This window comes from Schistocerca piceifrons, chromosome 3, assembly GCF_021461385.2.
Source record: "Schistocerca piceifrons isolate TAMUIC-IGC-003096 chromosome 3, iqSchPice1.1, whole genome shotgun sequence".
Lineage (NCBI taxonomy): Eukaryota > Metazoa > Arthropoda > Insecta > Orthoptera > Acrididae > Schistocerca > Schistocerca piceifrons.
In genome coordinates this window covers 419,295,569-419,308,093 of record NC_060140.1, presented here as the reverse complement: position 1 = coordinate 419,308,093, position 12,525 = coordinate 419,295,569, and positions in this window count along the sequence as shown.

Below are 12,525 nucleotides of genomic sequence, written 5' to 3'. Positions count from 1 at the left end.
CTAACGAACGTGTGGAACGAGTGAGTCTTTCACGCGCAGCCGCAAGAAATCAGTGCGGAAGACTAGTCGTTAGCTTTCCAATGACGTCTCTGTAAAGACTTTTCAGGAGACGCTTACAACTACGTTCTTATCTTATGCAGTTGCTACAAGCTTTAAACCCTGTAGAACACGGTTTATGTGCAACTTTGCAATTGAAACGTTGCTGCACGACGAAGATATTCTGAATAGTGTCATCATCAGTGATGAATCGACATTTCAACTACGTGGAAATTGAACACACATAATGCGCGCATCTGGGGGTCAGAAAAATCCCTAGGAGATGGTGCAGTTGCAACGAGTCCACGCTAAATTGAATATTTTTTGCGCCATAACCCGGCGAAAAGTTTGTGGGCCTTTCTTTTTCGGAGAAGCATCTATAACTGGTGTGTATCTTGATACACTAGAACTATGGCTCTTTCCTGAATTGGAAGAAACTGAAGCACAGAGCTTTATTTGGCTGCAAGATGGTGCGCCGCCACACTGGCATAACTCAGTACGCCATTGGTTAAATAACGTTGCACCTGACCGCTGGCTTGACCACAAGAGGCCGGATGACAAGCTTGTTTTGTATGACCTCCACGTTAACATACGATCTGACGCCCTGCGATTTTTACCTTTGGGGGTTCGTAAAGTATCATGTGTATGTGCCTCCACTACCAGCTGATCTACCCACTACATAAGAAGCATTGTTGCAACAGTTATTCCAGACAAACTACTCAAGGTATGTATGACGAATAGTGGTCACATTGAACTAGTAAGATAAACGGTTCGAGTTGCTCTTTCATTTGACGTGTTATTTATCATTGACAGCTGAATGTAATAAATGCTACAAAGCCTTAAACTGTACTGATTTTGCAGCACACTGCATTGGTTAACTCTAATAGGAACGTACGCTCTCGGAACTTTTAACAGTAAATCGTGACATGATCCAGAACGCCTCTCTTTCAGCCTCTGCCACTTGGCTGAGCATATCCGCGGCACCTTCGCGCTTGTTGAATGAACCTTAACGAAACTCAGTGCTCTTTCTAGGTACTCTTCTCTGGATTACGTGTAGGTACACATGCGGCTAAGGCCAATTTGCACAGCTTGGCATCTGATCCATGCAAGCCACTTGCCGTGTGGCACGGTGTATACCTGGCTTGGCCCCCGCGAAGCATCTCCTGCCACGTGGAGGGCAGTCCGCTGGGAAATGGCGGGTGTCCGGCCCGCCTGATCCGACCTGCTCACTTATTTAGGAGCGTTTTGAGCCGACGGGGTCGCGCGGGCGTCGTAGCGCCGCGGAAGACAGTAAACAGGGAAACTGCAGCGGCCGAGGTTACGTGGGGCCCAGTACATGCGCGAGGAAAGATCGGCGATGTCTTCGAGTCCCTTTCCGCTAGCAGACCAAATGAGCACGGCAGACAAACAAATTCGTCACTCCCAGGCCACACAATACTGGATAGCACACAACTTATTGTCAGGTTACAAGAGTCATGAGATAGCGATGTGCAAGTAAAACAGGTGACGGTAACATCGCGTACACAAGGTATAGAAGGGCAGTGCATTGGTGGAGCTGTCATTTGTACTCAGGTAATTCACGTGAAAAGGTTTCCGACGTGCTTATAGCCGCCCGACAGGAATTCATAGACTCTGACTGCGGAATGGTAGTTGTAGCTAGATGCATGGGACATTCCATTTCGGAAATCGCTAGGGAATACAATATTCCGAGATTACAGTATCAGGACCGTGCCAAGAATACCAAATTTCAGGCATTACCTCTCATGAACAAAGCGGTGGCAGACAGACTTCACATAACGACCGAGAGCTGCGGGGTTTGCGTAGAGTTGTCAGTGCTAACAGACAAGCAACACATACTACGAACATATCCGTTAGGACAGTACGACGAAATCTGGCGTTAATGGGCTATGGCAGCAGAATGCTGAAGCGAGTGCCTTTTCTAACAGCACGACATCGCCTGTAGCGCCTGTCTTGGGTCCCTGGCAATAGCGGTCGGACCTTAGATGACCGGAGAACCGTCGCCTGGTCAGTTGAGTCTCGATTTCAGTCATTAATAGCTGGTGGCGGGGTTCGAGTGTGGCGCAGACGCCACGAAGCAGTGGATCGAAGTGGTCAGCAAAGCACTGTCCAAATTAGTGGTAGCTCTATAATGGTATGAACTGTGTTTAATGGCTGGTTCAAATGGCTTTGAACACTGTGCGACTTAACTTCTGAGGTCATTAGTCGCCTAGAACTTAGAACTAATTAAACCTAACTAACCTAAGGACGCCACCCACATCCATGCCCGAGGCAGGATTCGAACCTGCGACCGTAGCGGTCGCTCGGCTCCAGACTGTAGCGCCTAGAGCCGCACGGCCACTCCGGCCGGCAACTGTGTTTACATGGAATGGACTAGGTTCTCTGGTCCTCCTGAACCAATCATTGACTGGAAACGGTTATATTCGGTGGCTCCTTGGAGACCATTTACAGCCATTCACGGACCTCATGTTCCCAAACAGTGTCGGAATTTCTTGCGCCATGCCGCCGGGCCACAATTGTTCGAGATTAGTTTGGAGAACATACTGAACAATTCGAGCGAATGGTTTGGCCACTCAGATCTCTCGATATGAGGCCCATCGACCATTTATGGGACATAATCGAGAGGTTAGTTCGTGCACGAAATCCACCACTGGCGATTGTGGGGCTGTAGAGGCTACAAGGCTCAACAATTTTGCTCGGGGCTTCCAACGACTTGAGTCCATGGCACGTCGTGCTGCTGCACTACGCCGCGCAGGAGGAGGTACGACACATTATTAAGAGGTACCCCATTATTGTTTTCACCTCAGTGTAAACTGAGCGATCATTAATAATAGATAACGTAAGCAAGTCTTAAAGAGTTCACCACAAGAAAAATTATGAGAATAGATATGCTGGTAAATATTGTGACCGTTTGTTGAAATTAAACATTGGGTTGCTTACTGCCGCAAAGACGTATCTAAAGTTTCCTATAGTGAACTGTTCGCACAGTGGAATTTGAGGAGCTAGTGTGGGATAAAGCCAAATCGCGAACTTTCCTGTGAAAAGCATACTTCGCAGAATACGTGTGGAGAATATAAATGGAGCAACATTTACAACCCTGTTACAAACAAAGTGCGCAATGTAGGTAAATTACTTTGGACGTGCAGTTCAATACTCAGCTCCACTGCAACGTTTGAAACGAAGTTGCGGTTATCACTTAAAACAACTGCTGGGATCAGTGGTGTGTCAGTTCTTTATGTCAATAAGAAACTAAATGTCTATTTATGATTAAGAGTTTATTACTGCAAAATCCACCGTTCATAATCTTCCACCATCTATACACAGTAAACCCCAATTACACCGACAAAATTTGGTAGGTGGTTCACGAATATGAACTATTTCGGTATAAGGAACACGTGCTCCCGTTGGCTCGTTACATAGTAATAATGTGATTGTGATTTACTCGGTTAAGAAAAACACAGTCTGAAAAAATGGAGGTAGTTTTTGACGAGGCGACAAGAACATATATTCTTATAAATATAAACAAATAAACGCAAAAAAGGAAACAAAGAAAGGACAAACGACGCACCATGAAGGGACCATCCGAATAGAACGGAGGTCGGTAGATGTGACGTACTTCTACAGACACGCAAGACAAACAAATGATAACAATTTCAGAAAAATTGCATTCTTTATTCAGGAGAAAGAACTTCATAAATTTAGCATGTCAGTAATGCGTTGGTCACCCACTGGCCCTTATGCAAGCAGTTATTTGGCTTGGCGTTGATTCATAGAGTTGTCGGCTGTTTTCCTAGGGGATATCGTGCCAAATTCTGCCCAATTAGCACATTAGATCGTCAAAATCGTGATCTGATACGAGGCCCTGCCCATAATGCTCCAAACGTTCCCAATTCAGGAGAGATCAGTCGAACTTGCTGGTCAAGCTAGCCAATCACGAAGACAAGCAGCAGAAACTCTCTCCGTGTGCGGGCGTGCATTATGTTGCTGAAATGTAAACTCGGGACGGCTTGCCATGAAGGACAACAAGACGAGGCGTAGAATATCATGGACGTTCGCTTGTATGTAAGAGTGCCACGGATGAGAAACAAGGCGCCGTCCTACGAAATAAAATGGCATCCTAGACCACTATTGGCCTTTGTACACCAACAAACCCGTCTGGTGCGGTGTCAGGCACATTCGGCCTGGACCCTCATAGAATGGAGTAGAATTGTCTTCGGTGATATGACCTGCTTAGAGCGAAGCCTCTGTAACCAGAAAAGACGTGTGTGTGGACGGCCTGGACAACGATGGGATACGAACCTGACTCGCCCGCCATATGGCTCGAAATCCGGGAGTGATGATCTGGGGAGCCATTTCATTTCATAGCAGGACCCCTTTGGTTGTCATTCGCGGCAAGCTTACAGTACGGCGGTATGATCCACGTTTCGCTTTGAAGCCCTTCATGGCAAGCGAGATAACGTCCGCCCGGACATGGCGAGAATTTCTACTGCTTGACTTCGTGTTTGCCAAATCTTATCTTGTCCCCCAAGTTCACCAAATCTTCCAAAACTGAGCACGTTTGGAGCATTTTGAGCAGGTTCCTCCAACCAGCTCACGATTTTCACGATCTAACTCTCCAGTTACACAGAATTTGGTACGATATCCCTCAGAAGAACATCCGATAACCATATCAATTAATGTCAAGTCGAATAATTGTTTGCACAAGGGCCACATGCTGACCAACGCGTTACTGACTTGTTCAATTTGTGAAGCTCCCTCTTTTGAATAAATCATGCAATTTTTTTCGGAATTCTACTCATTTGTCTGTTTGTACGTGTACGTGATATCTGCCTATTTCCGTCCCATTCGGATAATTCCCTTATGTTGCGTCTTTTCTTGTCTTAAAGTGTCTATTCAAAGCTTTTCCGAAACTAAATAGTGTTAGATTTAAAAGATATCAGTAGAAATTTTGTTTCCGAGATCCCATGGTAATTACTGCACGGCGTTCTTCAGAATGTGTGTCCATACATTACTTGTGGGAACCCCTGCACGAATGACGCCACGGAGCCAGAACTGCCCTTAATTACGTGCGCAGCCCACACGCCAGATGGTAGTTCGCCTAACACACTCAAGTTTGTTCGGGACGTGGTATTTGGGGGGTAGTGGGGTAGGGGATGAAAGCTGGAGGCAGCCCTCATTAGCGGGAAACACACCGAAGGCGCGGGCTGCTGCAGCAGTCACCAGACTCCCCACAGCGCTGCCCTCCGTCCCTTCCACCTTGGAAAAGTAAGCTTCCTGATGTTGCTGTCAGTAACATGGCTTTTTAGTTTTTTTTTTTTAATAGAGATTACAGAAAATTTTGTTCTTTATAGCAATAACAGATCAGCCTTATTACAAAAAGATAATATAGCGTGAAAGACAATGTCTCTTTCCGAAACTGAATTCATCAACCTTTATGAAGCTCAGAACTTTATAAAGGACTATGCCATATCAATCTAAACGTGGAGCTATGTAGAGCAGTGTATCAGTTGTTTAGATTCGACAAAGAAAGCGCACATAAAGGTGGAGGAACGGCTTCTCTTGTATGACCAGAAACTGCAGATGTGCTATGTCCACGAAAGCATCCACCAGTATGCTATTTTGTCGAAAAGTGATACGATGAGGCTTTTGCTGTGGAAAGACACAGGTTAATTCTGACGGAAAAGAATTAGCAGACAGGCGCTACTCATAACGCTATTTATTAAAAACAAATGGCACAGCGATCCATTTCCGACCGGCAGGTTTCTCATCAGACTACTGCTCTCGATTACTTTTTCCTTTAAATCATGCTGCGAACAAGACATCGTATGTGTTTCGTTGTCGAGAAAGCTTCTTCAGGTGGTAGTTTCCTACAGGAAGACCGAAATGTAAATTAATGATTGTTTCACTCTAATTAGACCTAATGATGAGCTGAAACATCATAAACAACTGAGAAAAAAACTGATCTCCCTAGTGATCCTTCACCAAAAATCCATTACACCACTAAATCCAACGTGGCACTACATATTCTGCGAAATAATAAGCAAGGCTGAACACTTTATTTCGGCCAAAAATGTACAAAGATGATAAAGACAAAACAGTACCAAAGTACGTGCCTATCAGAAAATTTGCAGTAAGTAATGTACATGAATATAGCAACAGTAAGTTCAATAGGCATAAATAATTAAATACACGCAATTCGTTAATTATAGCTAAAGTACACAAATCATGAAGAGTTCACCATAAAAAAATACTCTGGAGTCGGTATTACGGTAAATAATATGAATGTTTGTTGTTGTGGAACATTGGGTTGTTTATTGTATATTGAGAAAAACAAAATCAAACAAAGATAATAAATATAAAGGGTGTTTCAAGACGAACCGTCAGTATTCAGCGACACCGCAGGAACTATTATTCGAAGCAGAGAGTGTAGTAAACATGGGCTGTAAAATGCATACCTTAACAGCTATGAGCAATTCTTCATTTTAGATGCTACGAAACGAATCTGTTCTTCTGTAGGCTTTTTGCTTTCCGTAGTCTGAGGGATGCTAGTATGTAAAAACGTCCAGTAAACAGTAAACACGGACTCTGAAGTGGATACCTTAAGAGTTATGAGCAAAAATGGTTCAAATGGCTCTGAGCACTATGGGACTTAACTTCTGAGGTCATCAGTCCCCTAGAACTTAGAACTACTTAAACCTAACTAACCTAAGGACATCACACACATTCATGACCGAGGCAGGATTCAAACCTGCGACCGTAGCGGTCGCGCAGTTCCAGACTTAGCGCCTAGACCCGCCTGGCCACTCCGGCCGGCTAGTTATGATCACCTGTTCATCTTCACATTTGTGAAATACGTCTATTCTACTGAAAAAGTGCTCATAGATCTTAAGATATGCATTTTAAAGCCCGTGTCTACTGTACTTTTTTGCGTTGAATGGTCGTTCCTCCTAGGACACCCTGTGTGCAGTAGTACAGATAACGCCCAGCGTTATGACATTACGTATGTTTATTATGCCTATTTTACTTGAAATCATTGTCTCGACTATTTTCATACCAAGCTATCACAGTGAATTAAATGTCTGTGTAATTTGATTTTCCTCTGTTATATGATGCTGAGCAAATCCTTTTCTCATTAATTTACTGTATGTAGTAGCTGGTCGTCCACACCAAAGACATCACAAATTAAGTGCCAAGAGTAATGGACATCAGTTAACATCGAGAAAATTGTGCGTTCGCTTATGAAATGTGCTTAAAATTACGATGATAGACTTTCTGAACGCCTAGTTGATTCATTTACAAGGACAGTTCGATAATTACCCGTCGTAATAAAGAAAATGCTTGATTTAAACTATGATAGTACGTACTCATTTTATTTCCGACATAATCGCCTAGTAATTCAATTCATTCAGTGTACTACCATTCCAGCCGGCCGGTGTGACCGAGTGGTTCTAGGCGTTTCAGTCTGGAACCGCGCCACCGCTACGGTCGCCGGTTCGAATCCTGCCTCGGGCATGGATGTGTGTGATGTCCTTAGGTGAGTTGGTGAGTTAGGTTTAAGTAGTTCTAAGTTCTAGGGGGACTGATGACCTCAGTTGTTAAGTCCCATAGTGCTCAGAGCCATTTGAACCATTTTACTGACACGTCAGGCTTTTTAAATATTTTATAAAGCGGGGATTGTCCGATTAAAAAAAAAAAGAAAGAAAAAACGTAAGCTTGTATCTTAGATATAACCTCATTATTTGTTACACATCGTGATGAATCCAACCTTTCTTTCAGGTTTGAAGTACAATAAAGGAGGCACTGGGAGTGACTTCCGACAAATTTGGCGGATAATGTAAGCGTACAAGTTCTTGAAATGGGAGATCATGCAATTTTGTATCAGGGAGCTAAGGCGTTCATGGGGACGTGTTGCAGTCAAAGTGGAGGGCTTACGTCTTTGCAGGAAGTGAAAATTTAGCATTTATGTGTCCTTCAATTTCATCATTAGTATGGAGCAATAATACAGGATGGTGGTGCTGTCATTGAGGACGTAGTCTTTGTGCACGGCACAGTGAGAAGCGAAGGGAATGGTAGCAGTATCTTTGGTGAACTTTGTCCTTTCGTCATCTGGAATATCGACTGGCCCTTTGACAGCACGTGATATTTTGTATCTATGATTCAGCTACTGTTATGAAATGCAGCAGAAACTTTCTGAAATTGCATTTAAAATGTATGGCAACTGTTGATAAGTTTATTCGAATGAGTTTCTGAATGACTGTCAGAAAGCAATTCCGATAAAGCGAAAAGCTTTTTTCTACCAAGCACTTCGAGTAAAACGTAGTTAATACGTTAATGTAGTCACAGCGTCAGCGATCTCGTGCACCATCAGTCTTCGACTATTACAATAACAAGGGCAGTGTGTGCCTTTGTCCTGATCTTACTTCTTTTGGATATCCTGAGTACTCATCATCTCAGTAGCCACGACTGAATACAGGCGAAGAAGTTAACGTCGAATCTAACTCCTACTTCATTTTGCCTATATTAAACTAACTTCCTTTCATAGCTTCTCATTAAAATTTATAAATCTTTCGATGAACCCTCTGCCAGGCACTTAAGTGTGAATTGCAGAGTAACCATGAAGATGTAGACATGTAATTATTTAGACCTCGCATAATCGTCACAAATAAGCAATGTTATTTTATCCATGTTAGATAAACTGAACTCCGCGGCTGTTGATGATTGTTGGTGAATGATGAAACCAGCCACAAATACTTTTTAAGTGTATTATTTTACTGCCACAACCGGTTTCGGGCTACCATGCCCATCTTACGTTGGTTAATATTTTTCGTTACATAGATGTTTTGATCGACAGCGTGTTGTCTGCTCCACACTGCACAAAAATATTTGAGTATATATATACGATGCAAAATACACTAATGGCCATTAAAATTGCTACACCAAGAAGAAATGCAGATGATAAACGGGTATTCATTGGACAAATATATTATACTAGAACTGACATGTGATTACATTTTTACGCAATTTGGGTGCATAGATTCTGAGAAATTAGTACCCAGAACAACCACCTCTATCCGTAATAACGGCCTTGATACGCCTGGGCATTGAGTCAAACAGAGCTTGGATGGCGTGTACAGGTACAGCTGCCCATGCATCTTCAGCACGATACCACAGTTCATCAAGAGTAGCCAGTAGCCAGTTGCTCGGCCACCATTGGCAAGACGTTTTGAATTGCTGAGAGATCTGGAGAATGTGCTTGCCAGGGCAGCAGTCGAACATTTTCTGTATCCAGAAAGGTCCGTACAGGACGTGCAACATGCGGTCGTGCATTATCCTGCTGAAATGTAGGGCTTCGCAGGGATCGAATGAAGGGTAGAGTGACGGGTCGAAACACATCTGAAATGTAACGACCACTTTTCAATGTGCTGTCAATGCGAGGTGACCGAGACGTGCAACCAATGGCACCCCATACCATCATGCCGGGAGATTCGCCAGTATGGCGATGACGAATACACGCTTCCAATGTACGTTCACCGCGGTGTCGCCAAACACGGATGCTGTAAATAGAACCTGGATTCATCCGAAAAAAATGTCAGCACGTTGTAGATGTCGCCACCGGCGCCAACCTTGTGTGAATGCTCTGAAAAGCTAATCATTTATATATCACAGCATCTTCTTACTGTCGGTTAAATTTCGCGTCTGTAACACGTCATCTTCGTGGTGTAGCAATTTTAATGTCCAGTAGTGTAGTTGTGTTAACAGAACAAGAGCTCTGTTCACAGAGAAACAAATTCATACGGTGCTTGCGTCACAAGCAACACTTCTCAAAATCTAAACCGCCAGATTTTCCACTGTGGCCCTCGCCAGCCACGTCTCTAGGTCGATCTGTGCAGGGAAGTGCCTTCCAACGATCCCCGCACGGAAGTGCCTCCCCACGCCATGAACTGCTCTCTCCTGGACACGTGGGTCTACGTTTAAGCGCAGGCGACGAATCCCAGCGGCCCTTACAAAAAAACGTTACCTCCCATTACACGGGTTACGAACCTGCCAGCCTATCACCTAAAACTCATACTCCTTTCAGAAAATATCCTGGGAAGTTCCATTTCCCCTTCTACATCCTTAGTACTCTGCCAGTCAAATACGCGCCTCTGCTTTTCGGTGGCAAGTGAGCTCCATCGCTTCCTGTCAAAGGATTCCTCGGAGGTCATCTCGCGACCATTATTTGTGACTCTGCGTATTTGTTCCACCAGCACTGTAAACCATCGACTCCTCGCACTACTCTCTTTCAGCGCAGTAATTGTCCACCCCTGCAAAATACAAGTCTCTTCCCAGCTCCTCGCACAGCCTATGTAACCCTTTTTGTCAATGTCAGGTCTGACTCCCAGACATGCAGTATTACAGAAATTGTTAGCACGTGGTGCTAGTTGTATCAGCAATGAAATGATTAATAACCCAATTGTGCATAGTAAATAATGACCTGATACAAATATAAATCGAAAAGAATATGCTAAATGTATCGCCTCACAAAGGTAGCGACTTGTTTTGTTTGATCGCCAGATCCGTACCTTAAAGAAGAGTGATTTTTTTATTCGTGTCAGAAGCACCATGTATACAGGAATATAAAAAAAATGAATAGCACACAGAAAAAAAATTAACTACAGGCATATGAATATATATATAATTATATATACGAATATGTGTGCACAGAAACAAAATGTTATAGGCATTTGGCCCATAAGCGGGCTACGTCGACAGCATTTGGGGTTGCCAACATCAGATCCTCTAAAGTGCAGCGTGAAGGACATTCAGGGCAGTTATACATGTGCTGGGTCGTCTGCACCTCTCCACAGTCGCAGAGATTAGATGTAGTAGAATATCCCCATTTCAGAAGGTTATCTCTTGACCGTGCAGTGTTGGTGCGTAGCCTGTTTAGTGATCTCCAGACCACCCAATCCTCATCGTAACCTGGTGCCAATTCTTCCTTTGGTTCCATCCAGTACCCTTCTCCCGACCGCTTCCATGACGTTATATGGCTGAATACTGTTGGAGATTGGCTTGACGTGTCCTATCCAGGAAGGCGTTGAGAGTGCCACAAACCAGCGCTCCATTTTTCCAGTCACCAGTAATCGAGACGTTACGTAGGAGGTGAATGGCCCGCGGGAGCGGTGTCCTTTGAAGCTGGCCAGTGAGAGCCTGGCAGCCCCGTCGCACCTCGAAGCAGCCGGCCCTCACCCTGCGCCGTCCCGTCCCGGCGGACTGCGGCGGTAGCGGCGGCGGCGGCGGCGGCAGCGGCACTCGGCCAGCTCTCAAGACTGGCCGCGCTTCCTGTGGCTAACAGCTAATGGAAGCAGCACGCTAATCCCGCCCACGCCACACCACACCACACCCTGTCCTGCCGCGCCAGGCCGGGCGGGGAACAGGTGCCGCAGCGACGCCTCACGCCCCGAGTCCCCTACTCTGACCCGCCCAGTGCAGCTCAGCCGCTCCAGGTGGCAACAAATCTCTATAGGGGACTTGGTACTTGAACTAAGATCGACAGCCACGGGCTGCAGACCGTGGGAAACCGTTTATTTTAAATGTCATTAAGCTTTTCGCTTCTTACAAACGTGTTCTCTGCATTCCATGCTGAACGCGGCTTTTGTTTTATGGCTGTACAGCTCTCCAAATGCTGTTCCTCTTGCTGAGGGACGGTATTCCGGCCGGTGCGAAATACTCGTCATCCGATCTATCTAAAACTATTAGGTGAAAAAAAGTAATTGTTGAGCATCTTACAGTCTGACATCTGCAGTAGATAAAGAACTCAGTTTCTCTGCGTTATCCGTTATACTATCTGCGCTGCTTCGTACTAAGTAAAACACTGCACACAATTTTAAAGAGTTTGCAGGAATAGAAACGCATTCTATAACGTTTGCGCATGGTTGATTGTAGCCCATACATTGCAGTGAATGAAATGAAAATGAGATATCGAAACTTTATTAAAAATTGAGAGCAGAACGATTTCTCGTTTCGTTCTCAAATTACTGAGTTCCACACCGAAGAGACAAAGAAACTGGTACACCTAAATAATATCGTGTAGGGCCCCCGCGAGCCTCATAAGTTCCGCAAAACGTCGTTGCAAATGGCTCTGAGCACTATAGGACTTAACTTCTGAGGTCATCAGTCCCCTAGAACCTTAGAATTACTTAAACCTAACTAACCTAAGGACATCACACACATCCATGCCCGAGGCAGGAGTCGAACCTCCGACCGTAGCTGTCGCACGGTTCCAGACTGTAGCGGCTAGAACCGCTCGGCCACCCTGGCCGGCGTCGTTGCATGGACTCTACTAACTTCTGAAGTGGTACTGGGGGGAACTGAAACCACGAATCCTGCAGGGCTGTCCATAAATACGTAGCAGTATGAGGGGGTTGGAGACCTCTTCTGAGCAGTACGTTGTAAGGCATCCCAGATTTGCTCAAAAATGATCATGTCTGG